This window comes from Sitophilus oryzae, unplaced genomic scaffold (assembly GCF_002938485.1).
Source record: "Sitophilus oryzae breed Bouriz unplaced genomic scaffold, Soryzae_2.0 scaffold_172_pilon_pilon, whole genome shotgun sequence".
Taxonomy (NCBI): domain Eukaryota; kingdom Metazoa; phylum Arthropoda; class Insecta; order Coleoptera; family Curculionidae; genus Sitophilus; species Sitophilus oryzae.
In genome coordinates this window covers 11,425,709-11,441,654 of record NW_022146424.1, presented here as the reverse complement: position 1 = coordinate 11,441,654, position 15,946 = coordinate 11,425,709, and the positions used below count along the sequence as shown (strand labels likewise).

The 15,946-nt window shown below is 34.1% G+C and overlaps 1 protein-coding gene across 1 annotated transcript in view; it reads left to right on the top strand.

Annotated features, from left to right (window-relative positions):
* The first annotated feature begins 5,456 nt into the window (after positions 1 to 5,456).
* LOC115881533 (SH3 and multiple ankyrin repeat domains protein 3) overlaps positions 5,457 to 15,946 on the top strand; it is a 154,479-nt gene continuing 143,989 nt past the window's right edge. Inside the window, exon 1 of the mRNA XM_030899066.1 lies at positions 5,457 to 5,548. The gene's annotated coding sequence lies outside the window, so the exon portion shown is untranslated. The remainder of the gene's footprint in view (positions 5,549 to 15,946) is intronic.

Here is a 15,946-nt window from a genome sequence, read left to right as displayed (position 1 = left end):
ACGCAATAAAGGCTGGTGTTACGGCATTTTTAGACAAAGCGAAACCAGTTCTGTCGATTCCAAAGCTATTGGATTTCAGTGCTAAGAAACTTATCAGTTAAATGTTACATATTTTTCTCAACGCACGTCTAAGTATCAGTCACAAGACCCTGGCGACTGCTTTTAATATTTGGTGCTGTGTCAGTATTTTATGAAGTCAAATATTTTTGTACACTTTCGTGTATCGATTTCAAGCTTATGTTTGACTATAATCCATTAAAATTGTCACAAACAAAAATACGATCTTATTCTGAGAGTTGAGACATGAATATTGATGAGTTAATAATTTTAGTATTGAATACCGAAATGGTGTTATTTTTCACCGGTGCCGTTCAGTTAATTATTCTATGGTGCCGACTATTCAGCTGAAATCGAATTGAAAATGTTTGTCGACAATGGCCTACCTGGTAACTGGTGAAAAAAAACAGAAATATGTCACCGAAACTTAAGATAAATGAAAATAAATTTAGGACAAATTAGCTAACGATCGTTTTTGTCAAAATAGTATTCTTTTTAAAAAAAAAAATGTGGCCAATTCTTTTTGTGGCGATTGTTTTACGACAAGCAGTTCAACTGAAAGAAAAAAAGTTTTTTGTGAACTAAACCATTATTTTAATTTTTTACTCGTGGATCAATTTGTTAAGAAGTATTATGATCAATGCTTAAAATGCATTGTTACAAAAAAATACAGTGTACCGTTTTAAGTATCGATATTTTAGTTTCGAATTTTTATTGCTTTTAATCGACGGTTTTAGTAAAAATATATCACAGAAAGTTTAGAAAAACTACATGTTATAGAGGTATTAATTTCAACGATAATTACTTGAAACTGTGATAATGCAATTTTATATTAACCGTTTGATGAATAAAGTATTTTTCGAGGCAATCGGTCAAATTGAAAGAAGCGTTAGTAGTATTTTAAATTTACTTTGTTTGTTTACAAGGTGTCTTCGATTTATCTGTTAACAAGAGTAAATGACGCTGGTCGAAATATTCAAACGCTGACTGAATCTACGAGTATTACTTGACGTTTCGAAAAATTTATAAAAAGATCGAAAACTATGAACGTAGTAGAAAGCAAGCTGATTTTGTAAAAAAAAAGATTAATTAAATTATTAGTATTTGTAATTATCTCTGCGGATATAGCCATTAGGAAAATTTAAAACGTAAATTTGAATTTTCTTGAGGTTGTAGAATTTATTGCAAAAAAAGTTGATGATGATCCAGCGAAATTTGATGATGATCAAGCAGTGTTTCTCCGTAAAGTAACGCTTTCCAACTTGTGGAGTCGTTGAAAGTTAGTTTCTTCGTAAAGTAACGTTTTGCAACCTGTGGAGTTGTTGAAAGTCAGTTTCTCTGTAAAATAACACTTGTCACCGCCAAGATTTTCAAAGAATTAGTTGAGCAATATGGTATAGTTGAGACATTACAACTCCAGGCACTCACCGCTTCAATGGCCAAGCGAACCATTTATGCGAACTATTAGTAATTTATTACGCGTTGAATCTAAATCAGCTGCAGATTGGCCGAACAAAATTTGGAAAATTGAACTTGTATTTAACATCACGAAGCAAAAGACGACCGGCTATTTTCCGTTTAGGTTGGTCTTTGACCAAGACGGCTAAACTCCCTAAATTTTTAACCTCAAACGCAGAAGTAATGAAACGTTCATAGTTAGTTGTAAAGAGATGTACTGTTGAGTAGGGGACAACGAGCCCAAAAATTCAGTTTTGAATTTGTTGAGCTATATCTCATTAAATCTTTGTTAACTAATGACCTCCTTCAAAAGATTGGGACACAAAAAAAAAGTCTTAAGTGTTCCAAAGACCAGTTACGCCGGTGGCCCATAGCATGGGCTCCAGATGACTTTCAACAATTGTTAGAATTAGACGATAGTGAGTTTGTTTTTCTTTTGCCGTGTTAGATTTAATTTAGAAGTGACACGCAACACCGTCCCTGAACTTGCAGTTATACGGTGCTCAAGTATTTAGTTTGTGTTTGGAGACCGTCCCTGAACTTGCAGTTATACAGTGCCCAAGTTTGTGTTTCGAGGCCGTCACTGAACTCCCAGAGTTATACGGTGCTCATAATTAAGTTTGTGTTTCGAGGCCGTCACTGAACTCCCAGAGTTATACGGTGCTCATAATTAAGTTTGTGTTTAGAGGCCGTCGCTGAACTCCCAGAGTTATACGGTGCTCATAATTAAGTTTGTGTTTAGAGGCCGTCACTGAACTCCCAGAGTTATACGGTGCTCATAATTAAGTTTGTGTGTCGATGCCGTCACTGAACTCCCAGAGTTATACGGTGCTCATAATTAAGTTTGTGTGTCGAGGCCGTCACTGAACTCCCCGAGTTATACGGTGCTCATAATTAAGTTTGTGTTTAGAGGCCGTCACTGAACTCCCAGAGTTATACGGTGCTCATAATTAAGTTTATGTTTAGAGGCCGTCACTGAACTCCCAGAATTATACGGTGCTCATAATTAAGTTTGTGTTTAGAGGCCGTCACTGAACTCCCGTAGTTACACGGTGCTCATAATTTAGATTTTGCTTCGAGGCCGTCTCTGAACTGACGCAGTTACACGGTGCTCATAATTTAGTTTTTGCTTCGAGGCCGTCCCTGAACTGACGCAGTTACACGGTGCTCATAATTTAGTTTTGCTTCGAGGCCGTCCCTGAACTGATGAAGTTACACGGTGCTCATAATTTAGTTTTTGCTTCGAGGCCGTCCCTGAACTGACGTAGTTACACGGTGCTCATAATTTAGTTTTTGCTTCGAGGCCGTCCCTGAACTGATGAAGTTACACGGTGCTCATAATTTAGTTTTTGCTTCGAGGCCGTCCCTCAACTGACGTAGTTACACGGTGCTCATAATTTAGTTTTTGCTTCGAGGCCGTCCCTGAACTGACGAAGACATACGGTGCTTATATGTTTTGTTTGGTATCTAACAAAATACGAGATGTCTTTCTTCTGAAAAGTATGGTTTTATTGATTTATCAATACTTTACGTATCTGTTGAAAAATGCATTCCGAGAGCGGAATGTTGTCAGTTTGGCCGTGTTAGATTTATTTATTACGAGACCATTTTTAAGTAGGTAAATGCGGCATGGTTTGAAATTGATACGATGTGTTATTGTTTATAAAAAGTGATTAGGTCCGACTGGCGACGTTCACGAGTATTGATGAGGAAGGCATATTTTTGGTGGGAAAAGGAGTCTGGGTCAGTCAGGTTACAGACCTGAAACTGGAGCCTCCTTATTTTGGTATCTCTACGCAAAAAAATCTAACATACAAAGAATTTTTAACATCCCATAATATAGGCAATTTTTCATATTCTTCAATTAATAATAACGAAAATTCATTGGTCCACTCCATAATTTTAATAAAGAAAAACACGTATATTGGAACGCAGACAAAACAAATTGCCGGTCCAAATTGAGCGTTCGCGCACACATAAAATCCCTTTGAGCACGGACCAAAAACCGACACCAGACGGCTCACGTTCGCGGCTGCTCGCGCACAGACAGGTTCAGAGTGAGCGTGCGCGCACAGCCTTTTACACTTGAGCATTCGCGGAGGATCAGTGCGTGCGTGGTAGGGTTGCCAGACGTCCGGCTAAAGCCGGACATGTCCTCCTTTTTTGGCAATTTGTTAATGTCAGGCCGGCTTTTCTTTATGTCCGGCTTTTTTCCATTTTACGAAAAATTGTTAATTAATTTCGATTTTTATAATACTAAAAAGTGCAAAGTGCAACCGGCGAACCGGCAACCGGTCAACCATAAAAATCAAACCAAGACCGGTTCATTAGTGTATAAGATAAAAAAGAAAATAATTTTATTGAAATTTTAGCTTTGTTCGGGTTCTTGTTATTACCGATTCTGAACCGTCCTAGTACTCTGCAGCGCATGCGCAAATGAAATAATGTCTTCATATTTCCTTCTGCGCCTATGCATCACAGTTCTAGGACGGTTCAGAATCGGTAATAACAAGAACCCGAACAAAGCTTTTATAAGCTTGTGTAAATGCTTAATAAGTAAAGAAATGTCCGGCTTTTTTTATCAAAAATCAGGCTTTTTTGTACAATTGTCCTACTTTTATACACTGTCCATCTGGCAACCCTAGTGCGTGGTCAAGTCTAAACGCACCATAAAACTGCCTATATCCATGTTTTACCCATGTCTAAATTAACTTTTTTTATATTATTTGATGAGGAATCAATGAGTACTTATTTAAAACTTTTGCAAGTTAATGATATTAAAAAATTATTTTAAAGGTCAAATTAAAAATTTATTTTCAATCCGATCAAAGCAAATTAATAAAATTGCGTTTATCTCATCAGGGAGGCGGAATTAGACAAAATGTCAAGAGACAACTTTTAATCGGCATTAAACTGCTTACTCTATTTAACCAACAAGGGAAAAAAGTCAGTGGTGTACATTTTTTTAGAAAAATATTTCAGTGATAACCCATATTCACGTCCCTGGTGAACATGTCGACACTTTTTTAGCTTTAAAATATGCCGCATTTATACTAACTTTTGCCCTCAAAATTTCATTCGAAACGCTAAAAGTACTTGGAAGAAAATTATAATAAATCGAAAAAATATTAAGACTTTGACACCTTGTAGCTACGAAACAAAGCAGAATCCGACCTATATTGATATGAAAAATAAATCTTATTTTTACGTGCGGAATCTCCCCACGAAAGATGGCACATGTTTTTTGAAATGCCCTGTAAAGTATTCTCGAGCAGAATTAATTGTTATTCAATTTTATAGTACTGTATTATCGAAAAAAAAAACGGCGTCCAGTTGGCTGGGAAATGACGATCAATGACATTTCCCATATAAATTTACATATAAAATGACAACGATCTTCATTTCATAGCCATCGTTGACGCCGTTTTTTCTCGATCATACGGTATTTCCGTCAATTTTATTGAGATATTCTTTTGTGCTAATAAGTATTGAACAATACTAATTTTTTTTTAACAAGGAAAATTATATAAAAAAAAGAAATAAAGATCGACCCAGTTCTCAGCATATGCGATAATCTCGTTGCTTGATAGGTTTCTAACAGATTACTTTTGATGACTATTAAGTAATGCGATTCATCCTTTTTCGTGTATCTTTGTTGAACAATTGAATTAAAAAAATCTTTTATTCTTTTTTAAGCGATTACTCAACAGAGAAACTGTTCTTAATTGGAATAGTTCTAAACATTTTTTCATTGAGAATCGATATCTTAGTTTGTTTTTAATTAAAAAAAAAATTGTATAACAATAGGTATAATTATTGTTAATATGTAAACTGATATTTCACATATAGCTATAGCAAAATAATTTTTTATATGTAACTTGAGTATTTTAATTAATTAATGATAACTACCTTTATAGTTGATATGCTTTTTTCCTTTTTTCAGAGCCTCTATTATTTTAAAAAGCACTATGACGGGAATAAGGAGATAATCAAGGAACATTTAATGTCAGTGCCATGCCTCCCTGAACATATCGTAAGTTTTCTTTTTTTATTTATTTATTCAGTACCTATTAGTGTTGCACAAGAGTCTTGAAAATGTCTTGCAAGACCAAGACTCTTGCAAGAAATTCAAGACAAGACTTTCAAAATTTCTTGTCTTGAATTTCAAGACAAGACAAGACTTTAATATGCAAGAAATTTCAAGAGTCTTGCAAGATTTCTTGAAAGTTAGAAACGATACATTTTTTTAAGCGATGATTAGGTCTTTACGCAAGTTATGCTGGGTTTATACAACATTTACATAGTCGTACCTAATCATAATCATAGTAGTAATCATAAAAGTTAAACTATCCACTTTTTATAAACCTGTTGACATCTACCATGAACTTAGCCTTTAATTATGTTACCCAACTTCACTGATATAAAAATTATAATTATGAAAATCTTCTATAAACGCATATTAAAATTGCGTTTTGATTCTGACGATGATTAAGACTGTGATTATGATTACGGTGGTTACGGATAAACTGATACTCCCAAAACCAAAGCAGGAACGAGAATCGGAATATTTTGCCGCAGACTAAATACTCTGAACCAATTGGCACCTACCCCAGCATCCTACAGGCAGAAATCTACGCTATCGAAAGATACGTACAACTTATCTTAGGAACTATCGGAAACAAGTAATAGCCATCTTATCTAAGAGTCAAGCAGCGTGAAAATCGATTAATTTCAGTATCCATCAATTCGAAGTTTGTCAAAGAATGCCTAGAGAAGCTGAACAAATTAGGCAAAGAAAATAAAGTCCTCCTATTGTGAGTGCCAGCCCACCAAGGGATAGAAACTAATGAGAAAGCAAACGATCTAGGTATAAAAGGAACAACACTCTACTAATTGGACTAGAACCGATCGGCTACCTTAGTGAGAACAAACTCAAAACGGACCTCAAAAACTTGGAAGGCTCCATCCGTAACCTGGAATGGGAATCCTCCAACAGTCTAAGAGACTCAACTGTATTGATTTAAATATGAACAATTGTCGGAGTGTCATAGGGATTTTAAAAGAACACCTCAGAATATTGAAGCTAAGAAACAACGGCGAATATAAATTCAGTGGGGAAAAAAGGAAAACACCAGAACACCTAATCACTGAGTGCTTCGACACGACAAACCATTCGTGCAATAAACTTTGATATCGGAAGTGGAGAACTAACCTCTGTAAAACCGTCTCGGATACTGACTTTCGTCATAGCCCTGAGACTGTATGATGAGTTGTAACTCATGAAAATGATTAACTTCTTCCCCCACTTCCGTTCGGTCAGGCGCAGTTGTCGTGGCAACAATGAATACCTACTGTCCGATGGCGTTTTATTTCTTTGTTTTTCCATGTAAATGTCAGTAATCATTTTGTAAAAGTCTAGTATTTTCATAGTGCAAGTGTTATCAGTGATCTCGTGTCTCATATTGAAATTTTTTGTTAAAATTCGTCTACTTTGAAGAGCCATGAGAAATTTACTCAAAGGCAACTCTTTTTTCACGTTGTCACGGAGGTAACCAGGCTCTATGCAGCCGGATGCTGCCAGCATGGGAGAAGATTTCGTTTTTATTTCATAAAAAAAAGTATAAATATTAAAAAAATTGTCCAGTGGCTGCAACATGACAGAGTCAGACGGTCTGCGGTCACATCTAATGTGTTGCTAATGCTTGCGTAATGTGTTACGGCAAATTGCGCCGTAATGAAAGCAGAGCCAATCGAGCTGTCGTTTTAGACATCTCTTATCAACCAACCAACTTTCTCCCCTTCCCATACAATCTATAACCCCCGCAATAAACGAAGGACTCCTGATATGCTTTCCATTTCAACACCCTGTATTTCTGCATTTATCAATACACGAGTGTAGAGATTTGATTCGAATTTTTCGAGAATTCGAAATGGAAATGCTGGATACAGAAATTAGCCGCACGCAACCGATCAATCGCGATCCATTATCAATCGAAGCCGATCGGCTCCGTTTAACTAGCTAGTAGAAGAGAAGCAATGAGCGCAGCAGAGTCCACAAACGGACAATGATGAGCGTCGAAATGGACAATTGCGCGTGCAGGCCCGTAATCAGCGCCGATCGCGGCCAAAAGGAACAAAAGTCGAAATCGGCATCGGCGGAATCGGTTTCGGAGCCGGACAAAAAACGGAAAAGAGGAGATGGGATTAGTAGTGTAGTGTTTTCCGTAAACCAGTGGCGTTCTTTCCAGGAATTCCTATCAAAATTTTATATATACACTACTGAAAAAAGCATATAAAAAGAAAAAAACAACAAAATTTTACTTAGATTTTTGTAAACATATGACATATAACACGTAATTATATTAGCTAAGTTATTTTTCTTTTCCAGCTCAGTTTACAATAGTAACGAGTAAAAGCAAATTGTGTCTTTGGATTGGTTTGGTGAGGTAATTTGTAATAACTATTCTCATTTAAATTTCAACGAATATTTCACTCATGTACAAAAAATCCCATATGAAGCGGGTAATTTTCGGTGAAAATTGCCCACTAAAATCGTAAATTAACCGGCGAAAAATTCCCGCAGAATGTCTAAGTGACAATGACACATTTGTCACTTAGACGTAAATTATTTTTAATACGTATTCTAAAAATGTCTCGATTTGGAAACGATCCTTTAAGTGCAGTTGAAGGAAAAGTTGCCGAAAGTAAGTCGACAAAACACTGTAATTAATCATCATTATGTATAGAAACAGTTTATGGACTTTTAATATGAAAAGGAAAAACTGCCAAGACTATAAGGATTTTACTGCAAAAACTATGTGGAATGTAACAGCCAAGCTATTAATGGAAAAATATCTAAAAGAATATAATATTCAATTTAATCCTTTTACTGACACCGAATTTAAAATATCCTGGGAGGCAAAAAGTGCCAAAAGGAAGGAAGTGCAGATGGACTTTCTAAAAAGAAAAGAAAGCTCTAAGGCACTCAAATACGAAGAATTCAAATTGATGGTACGAAAATGTAATGAAGAATGTCTCAATGGTTTGCAAAAAAAAATATTTTTTGTATTATCCTACGAATTGGCATGCCGTGGAGGAGAGGGAGGAAAATATTTTGTTTCCTATTTTAAAGATGATATTGATAATATAGGACAACCCACCGGTCGCATTGAATACAACCCGATATTCGATAAAACCATTCAAGGAGGAGATAAACCTTGTGCTCCGTCAAAATGGCTGGTCATAAATAGAAGTCAACCGGATATACATATGTCCAGTAAGGCTATTCAAAAAATTTATGGAAAAAAGAAAATTAATTAATGTTCCAAGATTGTTTTTAACTGTAAATCCTTCCTGGAAAATGGGTAAATGGTTCAAGAACTTTCCTGTTAGGAAAAATACGATTACTCAATGGATGTCTATCGAAGCGAAAAAATCAGGTTTGACTGCGGAGAAAATAAAAATTACTAATCATTCGCTACGTGCAACAACTGTTTCGACACTAGCATGGGGGGGGGTTGAGGAGAACACAATGGTCAAAATAACTGGGCACGCAAACCCGAAGTCTATTAAACCTTACCTTCAACTCGATGATGAACATCATGCAAATTTGGTAGAAAAAATGAGAGACAATGAAACTGCTACAAGTTCTAATAATAATATACTAATGTGCGTTTTTGTACTTACTATAGGTTCTTTTAATTTCAATTCAAATTCAGCATCTTCAAGTACCGCAACGGAATCTAAACATAATAATTTTTATTTTCTCAAAATGTTAATAATAAAAAAGGTTTTCTTTTTGTAAAGACAATCCGGGAACATACTTTTAGTTCCCACTTTTATCAGAACCTTTCGAAGTTAATTATATAATTAATAATGATTCATAGATAATTATCAGTCAAATATGCCTTTTCCTGTATTTCCATATTATCGTAACACTACACCACTGTCTAATTCTATTCCATCTCCAGCAAAATGAAAATCTACTCGATCTCCAATTCAAATGCGCTAAGTGGTCAACAAGGGCCTCGGGTCGGAGTTGCTCTTTTATGGCAATTGTACGGAAAACTGTACAAACGAATTAGCCAACTTTCAGCCAACGCTGTCAGCTTTTGTGTTATTTGAGTCGAGGTGGACAATTTAGGGCATATCTGTAAGACCACGTTAAGGATAACTTTGTACCCTAGACCCTTGCCGCCCCAGTTCACTAATAAAAATTCAAGTAAATCTCTTTATAATAGTGTCTACATATGGATTTTTTTTATTGAGTATTAAAAAAAGTTGATGCTTTATTTAAAAAATTGACATAGGTATACCGGGTGCGTCTCAAAAGTGGCTCGCCCCTATAATTTTTTTATTTTTTCAGAAAAAAAACTAGATTTGGTACGTTAGTATATGACATAAATTGGGATTGATTGGCGTATTCAATTGTTTTCGGTCACTTCCTGTTTCACCGGAAATGACTACAACTTTTGATTTTTAAATTGCACCGTCGGTATTTTTTACTTTATTCGATTGAAAATGACACTCTGAATCGAATGACATATCACATCTCAACTTTTGACATTTTCGCATATGGTTTATTTGAAATTGTAACCTGAACATTCATGAGGTTCATAACGACAATTTGACTCGAAATATCATTCATTCAACCATTCATTCGACATATTCGCTCAAAAACAGATTGTATTTTAAATTTTAATGTAGAGTGCCATGGCTGTGTTAAAAATACTAATTTTTAATCAAGTATCCTTAGCAAAATAGATGTGATCGTCTAATGTTTTTAGTATCTTGTCCTGGCCGGTTAAAAGATGTCTAAATCGTATTTTTAATCATATCTCAATTTTTTCAAATGGAACGAGGGTGGCTCATTAGCATATTTGGAAAAAGCATTTTTTTACGAATAATTTGATACCACACACTTGGTATTTCGAGTCAAATTGTCGTTATAAACCGCATGTTACAATTTCAAATAAACCCAATTCGAAAATGTCAAAAGTTGACATCTGACATGTCATTCTATTCAGAGTGTCATTTTCTATCGAATAAAGTAAAAAATACCGAGGGTGCCATTTAAAAATGAAAAGTTGTAGTCATTTCCGGTGAAACCAAAAACTAATTTATAACAACAGAGACTTTAATTTGATAACTTATTATTATATTGATTTCTGACTCAAATCCACATTTATTTATAATAAGTTATTAACGAACACAATTAAGTATGTAATTAATTAGTATATGGGCGGAAATAATGGTGTTATATTTAATTAATGGTATACTCTTTTATAAAGATTTAAATAGTTTTCTTTTTACATACAAATGGGCTAGTAATATTATCGTTTTGCTAAAAACGATAATATTACTAGTCTGTACATTTTGTACATTTGTTGCTTTAAAAACGATCTAAAATGTCAATATTCCATGGATATATTGATAAATGAGGTCTAAATTAAAAGAAAATGCATTTTCTACGAAAACTTGAAGGGATAGGTAAAAAATGGTATAATACAATTTGATAGACAATTTAATTGTACATCTGATTCTCCTAAAATATACAGGGCATTCCATTTAAATTAAAGAAGTTATTGCCGTTTGAAGCTAATAATTATTTAAAATAAATTTTTAGACACTCTGTATAAGGTAGTATTATTTTTATTATTGCAACACAATAACTGATCAATAAATAAACATCATTAAATATTTATTAGTATTAAAAACATTGATACCCTTGGAGAAATGACTTTTTACTGCAATTTCACAAAATTGAAAATATTTCAAAAACGGTAAGGTTTAAGTATAATAAACCTTAATCAAATTTACCTTTATTTTAATCGTAGAAACTAAAAATGTAATAATATACAGGGTGTTCCATTTAAAAAAATACAACTTTGATATTTTTTATTTATTTGGGACACTCTGTATCTTGTAAAAATATTTTTAAATTGTAGCTCTAATAGTCCTTCAACGAACCCCAAACTTACAATTTGTAAAAATATCATCGTTTAGCCACAATACTCCGTGTCGTATGTGGTGAACAACCCTGAATATAATTACTTGTTATATTACTATCTTAGTCCTATTATGAATTATTATTAAATATAGTTCAGGATTGCATCATTAGTTTCATTTAAAATTAACTACCAATATGTATTATTAGCCCCAAAAGAAAAGTGGGGCATCTCTACCGGACTTACCCTATTAGATTCGAAGCGTTCTTCGTAGTGTCCACATTTCAAATATTTCAATTCTATTTAATGTTTTTGCTTTAAGCATCCATGTTTCTAAGCTATAGGCCACGTTGTCCACCATAATGCCATACATTGTCCATCACCTTCAAAAAAAGTAAAGTCTGTCCAGCGAGTCAGGGAAGATTTCGAGAGACGACATCCAAAAAATGACAGAAAATCCAGTTAACATGTGAATTAAAATGACAGTCAACATCTATTACTGTCGTGTATTTTTTTTTTCTTTTTATGCATGCAGACTGCAACTTCAGTGGAGCCTGACTGTACATTTTTAAATGCGTTTGGAGAGCGCTACGTCTGATATAAACGATTCTCCTCTAGGAAAGGCTCTGATTTTAAGTGGCGGCTTTGGTTACATCCACTCGATTATCTGCGGCATGAGCCTGCCATCGAATGCCCGCTGCGAGTCGCTTTTATTTCCTGGGGCTTGTTAACTCCACATTATCTGTCTAAAGGTTCACGTCTACGTGCGATAAATGAGTGTGTGTTACAGTTAGACGGGCATACGCTGAAGAGATGAGGATAGACAGTTTTTTAAACTTCATTTTCTTTATCGAAGAGAATTCTAAAATATTTCGGAGAGCTATTGAAATTAGGGCTATGAACCGGGAAATTCCGGCCTCGAAAGTGCCGCGAATTTCCGATTCTATTGCTTCCGATTCATCAAAGAACAGGGACTCCACTGAACCAAAAGTCGACATAAATATAATGAAAAAGTTCATTAATATAATTAATTAAATCATTACTTTTGAGCCGATGAACGATTTCATTGGCACAATGAAAAGTAATTCATTAACTCTATGAACTTTAAATCTATTAAATCAATGAACAGTGTCCATTAATTTGAAGAACACATTCATTGGTCCAATGAACAGATTTCATTAATATAATGTACCTAAATCCTTATATTAATGAACCGTTATCATTAATACAATGAAATAATTTCATAACCTATTTAGTTATACATTTAAAAGTCGACACTATTAGTAACTCTTGTTACACCGTATAATCGATGATGAAGATCGCTGTCATTGTTATGAAATGTCATTGATAGTCATTTCCCAGCCAACTACCTGAAATAATTCTACTATAAATAGATTTCAATTTGAACAAGCCCTTAGCTTCAAAGGTAACAAAATTACTAATAGTGCCGACTTACTTACGAGCACAGTAAATTTTTCCATTAGGGATTATTATAAAAAAACAAGTGCAATAAACTAATAATAATGTACTAAACTCGATATAGCATATACAGATTAAAAATTAAAAAAATCGAATCGACGAAGAGCATAGTAATGTTATTATTAATTTTAGGGTAAATTATAATAAGAAAATTAATTTACCGGTCGATATCCTGAGGGATTTCTATAAAAAGACCATTTCTTCATTATATTAGCTGTATCCTTAGACATGATAACGTCTAGACGAATTTGCAACAGCTTTCCAAGTCGCATCAAGTGGGTCCGATGTTAAATTGTCGAATTTGAGGGCTTGAAGGCAGGTCTCAACATCTTCTTCCTCTTCTAAAAGACGTATATCAAAATAATTAAAATGCCAAATATTAAAAGAACATTCGAATTTACCATAATCAGTTCCATGCCTCGACTTGTTACTATGTTTTTCTTCTTTTTGTTTTTTATCTTCTGAAACATATTTGGAAACCGCTGTTTTAATGAATACCCACACCAGAGATCTCACACAGCGGAATTTGATTTGACAACACAACAAATTAACTACAATGCGATAGGACTTTTATTTAAAATATTTAAAATATTGAAGAGAACACTTACCGCTCTAATGAAACTAAAGCCTCATTGAATAACTCAACCACACAGACGTTATAAAGTGCCAAAGTAACCGATCAACATGGCGGACATTGAAGCCCTAATATTTTATTCATGATATTAATAACCGCGTACATTAATATAATGTAGTGTGTTCGTTGTATTAATAACATTGTTCATTGTCACAATGTACAACTCATTAATCAATGATTTAGTATATTAATATAATGAATATGTGTTTATTAAAGTTTCAACACTAAAATAAAGAACTAATTAAATTAATGTAAGATTTTCATTATATTAATGAAAATCTTACATTAATTTAATAACCAGATTTTCATTATATTGATGAAATTAGATTCATAGTATTAATAAATCGGACATTGATCTATGATTAACAAATCATTATATTAATGAAAAAAATCATTGTCCCAATGAAACAACAGTTAATAACTACTTTCGGGTCTCGGTAACAATAATTTCGGTTGAAAAAACGACGTCCACTTGAAAAGTCCCCACTCAAAAGTGGCTCACCCCCTATAACTTTTTTATTTTTTCAGATAAAAAAACGAGATTTGGTATGTTAGTATATGACATAAATTAGGATTGATCGACGTATTCAATTGTTTTTGGTCACTTCCTGTGTCACCGGAAATGACTACGACTTTTGATTTTTAAATGTCACCCTCGGTATTTTTTTTTTCTTTATTCGATAGAAAATGACATTCTGAATAGAATGACATATCATATGTCAACTTTTGACATTCTCGCTTAAAACAGAATTAAATTTCAAAATTCAATCTAGAGTGCCATGGTTATGTTAAAAACACTAATTCTTAATCAAGGAGCCTTGGAAAAATAGATTTGATTGTCTAATGTTTTGAGTGTCTTGTCCTGGCCAGTTAGAAAATGCCCAAATCGTATATTTAATCATATCTCATTTTTTTCAAATGGAACGAGGGTGGCTCATTAGCATATTTGGAAAAAGCATTTTTTTACGAATAATTTGGTACCACACACGAGTCGAATTTTCGTTCCGAACCGCAAGTTACAATTTTAAATAAACCATATGCGAAAATGTCAAAAGTTGACATATAATAATAAAGTTTTGATATGTTGAGATTAGACGCACCAAAAGGAGACTTTTCAAAATCAAAAGAGTTCTTAACTTTAAAGTGTGAGCTTCACCCCAAAAAACCACCCCAATACGCCCTTCGATGGTTTTTCGCTTCTTTCTCAGAACCCGTTGGTCCCACAAAATTTTTTATACTTACCGAAAATATTCCTTATAAAATTTCCTACAAAAAAGGTTCTATTCATTATTTATATTTATGCAATGCATTTCGAGCAATAACCGTTTGAAAAATGGAGTACAAAAAAATACAGGTCGCCTTTCAAATTATAGTCTCCCAAGGTATTTTAACGTGCTAAATATACACTCAACAGATATAATACTGTATAATATAAACAAAAACATTGCCTATTCCACTAAACTAACATTTACACTTTCATCTACATATTGTCATCGTCTATAGTTTCTAGAATGTGCTCATTCGAACAACTTTACCCTCGACAGGTTCCGCACATAGTTCTACATTTCATGCCGGCTTTAATGCAACTGCATCTTTTTACACAATCTTGTTTGCAGTTGCACGTTATTAATGACATAATTGAAGCAGGGGCGGGCGATTCTGTTGTATATAAAGGTGACATGGTGTTGTTGATTTTCTTCCAGCCCCACTGGTCGGGTTTTATAGGTTGTTCTTATCATATTTGTACTTGAAGATATGTTTCCGGGAATGTTACCTAGCTGCAGCAGATGTGGGAGGCAATTTTGATAAAAGTACCGTGCTGTTTGCTTGACCAACTAACTTATTGAAACAAGCGTATCTTTGCTCACCAAGGCTCCCTTCAGATGATTGAAGTTTGTACAGTTTCAGTATTAACGTCTCTCCAGCTTTTTCAATTTCTTCAGGTGTTGACTTTGCGTTGTTAAAAATATCGACGATACTATAAAGGTCTTTTTCTTTATTAAATATTTGTACGTGTTGTTGTTTTCCTTTTCCAAAAAATCCTAATGTTGTGTCACGCCCGCTAATAGCGTGAATAAATAAAATTGATTTTTTTAAATTACGTATAATACTGGATGATTGCAAGTCTCTCGAACTATACATTCGTTGTTTCACATTACCTATGGCTTCTTTCAGAAAAAGAATGTTTTTGTCATTGGGGGAAAGTGCTGCTAATAAAACAACAAGATCGACATCTTGTCCAACGACTAAAACTTGTTCATTTTTCTCAGATATTTTGATGGCAGTACGAATATTTTGAACATCAGCAAACAAGATTGTATAAAAAGATGCAGTTGCATTAAAGCCGGCATGAAATGTACAACTACAGTGG